Source organism: Corvus brachyrhynchos, unplaced genomic scaffold (genome assembly GCF_000691975.1).
Source record: "Corvus brachyrhynchos isolate BGI_N302 unplaced genomic scaffold, ASM69197v1 scaffold555, whole genome shotgun sequence".
Classification (NCBI taxonomy): Eukaryota; Metazoa; Chordata; class Aves; order Passeriformes; family Corvidae; genus Corvus; species Corvus brachyrhynchos.
The window spans coordinates 100,148-104,823 of NW_008238357.1; the positions used below are offsets into that span (position 1 = coordinate 100,148).

At 60.3% G+C, this 4,676-nt stretch overlaps 1 non-coding gene across 1 annotated transcript in view; it reads right to left on the minus strand.

Moving 5' to 3' along the window:
• LOC103616490 overlaps positions 1-4,183 on the minus strand; it is a 14,546-nt gene extending 10,363 nt beyond the window's left edge. Inside the window, exons 1-5 of the transcript XR_001862371.1 lie at positions 4,164-4,183; positions 3,445-3,485; positions 1,597-2,294; positions 1,051-1,090; positions 868-967 (exon numbers count right to left, since the gene is read on the minus strand). This is a non-coding gene — a transcript (copine-5). The remainder of the gene's footprint in view (positions 1-867; positions 968-1,050; positions 1,091-1,596; positions 2,295-3,444; positions 3,486-4,163) is intronic.
• Between the last annotated feature and the right edge of the window lie 493 nt (positions 4,184-4,676).

Consider the following 4,676-nt stretch of genomic DNA (forward strand, 5'->3'; position numbering starts at 1 on the left):
GACCAAAAAAAAAAAAACCAAACCCAGCCCCGCCCCCTGCCAAATTCCAGCATCCAAAAAAGAAGCTGTTCCTCCCCTCAAAAAAGCCTGTCCCCAAAAGACATTCAGCCCCCCAAAAAGTCAGTTCCCACAAAACAAACTGCCCCCAAAAAAGCCAACACCCAAAATCGTCAGACCCCTCTAAAAGCCAGACCCCTCCAAACCACATTCCCTCCAAAATCTACCACCCCAAGAAAAAGCCAGACCCATCAATCCCCACCAAAAAGCCAGACCCCAAAAATGTCTTTCCTGCCAAAAGCCACAGCCCCCCCCCCCAAACAAACAGCCAGCCCCCCAAAATGCCACTGTCAGCTCTGGGGTCTGGGTCCATCCTGGGCACACCAAAAGGGACCTTGGGGGACATGGGGACATGGGAGCCAGGCAGGGCTCATGTCAGGGACTTGGGGACCACTGGGGACACTGGCACCAGGGAGGGCTCATGTCAGGGGCTTCTCCCGGGGGGGACATGGGGACATTGGGATCAGTGGGGGAGGTGGCTCACATTGGGGGCTTCCCTGGGGCAGAGACATGGGCACTCTGGGACACTGGGGCTGAGGGGGGCGACCATCAGGGGTTTCTCCAGTGGGGGGACATGGGGACCCTGGGAACCTTGGGGACACTGGACCACAGTGGAGGCTCACACTAGGGGTTTCTCTGGGGGTGGGACATGGGGACACTGGGGATGAGGGGGTTCATGTCAGGGGCTTCTCTAGGAGGAACATGGGCACACTGGGGGCACTGGGCACACTGGGGGCACAAGAGGGGCTCACATCAGGGGCTTCACTGGGGTGGGACATGGGGGCATAGGGACACTGGGGTCACAGGGACACTGGGGCAAAGGGGGGGCTCACGTCAGGGGCTTCTCCAGGCGGCTGCCGGCTGAGCCCACAATCTCCCCCAGGGTGCAGAATGCCTGGCCCAGGAAATCCTGCAGGATCAGGAACACTGGGTGTTACCAGGGGGATGCCCATCCCAGGGAGGCCAGGGGAGCAGAGCTGATCCTGCACGTACATGCTTGGAGAGGTCAGGGCTCTTGGAGTCCACATCATACCTGGGGACAGAGGAGACATGTTGGCATGGAACGGGACATGGGGGGCCTTGGATGGGACAGGGACAGGGATGGGATGGGGACGGGGATGGGGATGGGAGGCGGACAAGGAGGGGCAGGGATGGGATGAGACAGGGATGGGACACAAATAGGGATGGATTAGGTGTAGGGACAGGATGGGATGGGATGGGTAAAAGAATAGGGGTAGGATGGGACAAGGACGGGTACAGGGACAGGATGGGGTAGAATAGGGACACAATGGAATGGACAGGGATGGGATGTGAATAGGGACAGGATGGGTCAGGGACAGAATGCGGACTGGATAGGATAGGGATGACGATGGGATGGGACAAGGATGGGGACAGGGTTATGAACAAGGGTGGTGATGGTCCAGGAGTGGGGACAGAACAGGAATGGGGACAAGGACACTCTGGGGGCCTGTGCTGAGGTGGTGAGGGGGTGACCCTGGGGGACATGGGGGTGACCCTGGGGCCGCAGGGGTCACTCACAGGTCAAAGCGCAGGTTCTGCCGCTCCTCAAAGCAATAATCAAGGACAAACTTGCGCAGGAAGTCAGGATTCAGGGAGTTGTCGATGACCTCGGTCCGGCCAAACTGGGGGATGCAGGGACAGCAGGGATAATGGGGTGACAGGACAACACGGGGTGGGGACAGGGACATGGAGATACCGGGACATGGGGATGTGGTGATGTGGACACAGGGACATGGAGATGGGAACATGGGAACACAGGACATGGCCATGGGGGATGGGGATACAGGGATATGGGGACACAGACACGGGGACATGGGCACATGGGGATGTGGTGATATGGGCACAGGGGCATGGAGACATGAAGATGCAGAGACATGGGGGCATAGGGATGGGGACATGAGGACATGGGAACACAGGGGCGTGTGAACACAGGAGAGAAAAACCAGGGGCATGGGAATGAGGGTGGGGACACGGGGGCAGTGGGACATGGGAATGTGGACATGGGGACTTACAGATATGGGGACACAGCGACACGGGGACACAGCGACACGAGAACATGTGGACATGGGATTGGAGACATGGGGACACGTGTGGGCGGATAAGGCGGAGCAAGGGCGGACAGCGGGTTCGGGCCGGGGCACACGGGGCGGACAGGGGCGGGGTGGGCCCAGGTGCCGCTTTGTGCCGCGGGGCCGCCCGTCCCCCGGTCCCACCCCCTGTTCGTTACCCCGCAATTAACACCCTGTTAATTACAGGGGGACGGGGCCTGGCTGCGTGCCGACAGCTGATTGGCTGCCTGCCTAGCACCTCGACATGCTCCCCAGATCCCCAGGGCGCCGGCTGGCTGATTGCTGTGCCCAGGGCCACTGGCTGCCAGGGGCACCTGCCAACTGTACCAGGGCTGGCTGGTGACAGGAGCATGGCCCTGGTTCAGCTCTGGGTGGCACCTTGCCAAGGCACAGCGCTTGTGATCCCACCCTGCTGAGCACAGGGAGAGTTTTCTGGCCAGCCTCCCTTGGCTCCTCACTCGTTTTGGGACACTGGGGCACACACAGCTGTCACTCAGAGAGCAAGCAGCTGGATGTTACAACACTTGGGATGCTGGAGCAGGAAACACCTTATCAGGATCTTGATGCAAGATATCAGCACGACCAGGGCAGAGGGGTTGGGAGGCTGAGGCTCAGCCACCTGGAATGGAACAGAACCATAGAATGGTTCAGGCTGGAAGAGACCTTAAAGGTCATCTAGTTCCAAACCCTGAAGGCAATGGATCCATCTCCCGCTGTATCCTCACCTACCTGGGGACACACCAAGCCAGCGTACTGGTACCCCTGTCCATGGGCACCTCAGCTCACAAGACAAGTCCCACACCTGGGTCCTGCACACAGATGCTTGGAGGTGCTGGCACAGAGCTGGTTGTGGCCAGCAAAAAAGTCCCCAAATCCCCCAGACCTCCAAAACCCCCAAAGACCACCCAAAACCCCCAGAGACCCCCACACTCCCCAGAGCTCCAACACGCCCAGAACCCTCCAAAACATCCTTGAGACCCCCAAAACCTCATAGAAACACACCACTCCCAGAGACCTCCCAAAACACCTCAGAGAGCCCCAAAACCCCCAGACAACACTCCCCAGAGACACTAATGCTCCCAGAGACCCCCCCCAAAACCCCCAGATACCCCACAAAATACTTCAGAGACCCCCCAGCCCCCCAGAGACCTCCAAACCCCCCAGAGACCCAAACATCCCCCAAGCCCACAACACCCTCCAGAGACCCCAAAACCCCCAGTAACCCCAAGCCCCCAGAGTCCCCCCAAAACACCCCCAGAGACCCTAAAACACACCCCATCCCCCCTGCCCCACTCACGTGGGTCCGACTTGGAGAAGGTGTCCCTGTCCAGGAGCTGCCTGGGGGGGCAGCGGGAAGTGTGAGTGTGAGTGTGAGTGTGAGTGTGAGTGTGAGCACCTGGCTGTGCCTGTGACTGTGTGTAGCCCTTATGCGGCCAGGTGTGCCCCAGAACACGTTGGGGTGCACAGCCACGTGTCGGGTTGTGCCCAGTTGTGTGACAGGGTGCGTGGCAGGGTGTGCACAGCCAGCTGTGCCCCAGGACACGGACTGGGGTGCAAAGCATGACTGACACATTTTGGGGGGCCATGCGCTGGGGACCCGTGTATCGGGGTGCACAACAGGGCGTTGGTGAGCATGGCTGGGTGTTGGGGTGCACTGCCAGATGTGCCCCACAACACATGTTGGGGTGCACAGACACATCTGCACAGGGTGCACAGCATGACACATGTTAGAGTGCCACGTGTCAGGACACCAAAGCGGGACCCCAGGTTGCAGAAAGAGGGTACAGGGGGTGCAGGGTGGGCAGGGGCTACAGGGGGTGCAGTGGGGGCCGGGTATTCAGGGGTTTCAGGGTGGGCAAGGAGTAACAGCGGATGCAGGGGACACAGGGTCCAACCTGACCCCCCTGCAACCCCGGCCCCAGAGACCCCCAAATGCCCCCCCCGTGACCCCCACTCCCCTCAGGGCCCCGCACCCACAACACCTTTGGGTCACCCAGTGCCCCTCTGTCCCCATACCCGACACCTGTGCTCCCCATGCTCCACAATGCCTCCCAGCACATTCCAGCGTTTCCCAGTGAATCCCAGTGCCTCCTAGTGCATTTCAGTGCCTCCAACGCCAGCGGCCTTGCTCTCCAGTGCCTCCCCGTGCCTCCCAGTACTCTAAAACCCCGACTGCTCCCCGTTCCCTCGTGTCTCCCGCTGCCTTCCAGGGCATCTCAGAGCATTCCAGTACACCCCAGCAATTCACACCACCACCTGCTCCCACTCTCCGGTGCATTCCAGTGCCTCCCAGTGCATCCCAGGGGATCTCAGTGCATCACAGTGCACCACAGTGCACCCCAGCACCCTTCGACGCCAGCAGCTGCGGCACTCCAGTGCCTCCCAATGCCTCCCAGTGCATCTCATTGCGTTCCAGTGCAACCCAGTGCCCTACAGCGCCAGCTGCTCCCAACTCTCCAATGCCTCCCAATGCATCCCAAGGGATCTCAGTGCCTCCCAATGCATCCCAGTACCCTCCAACGCCGGCTG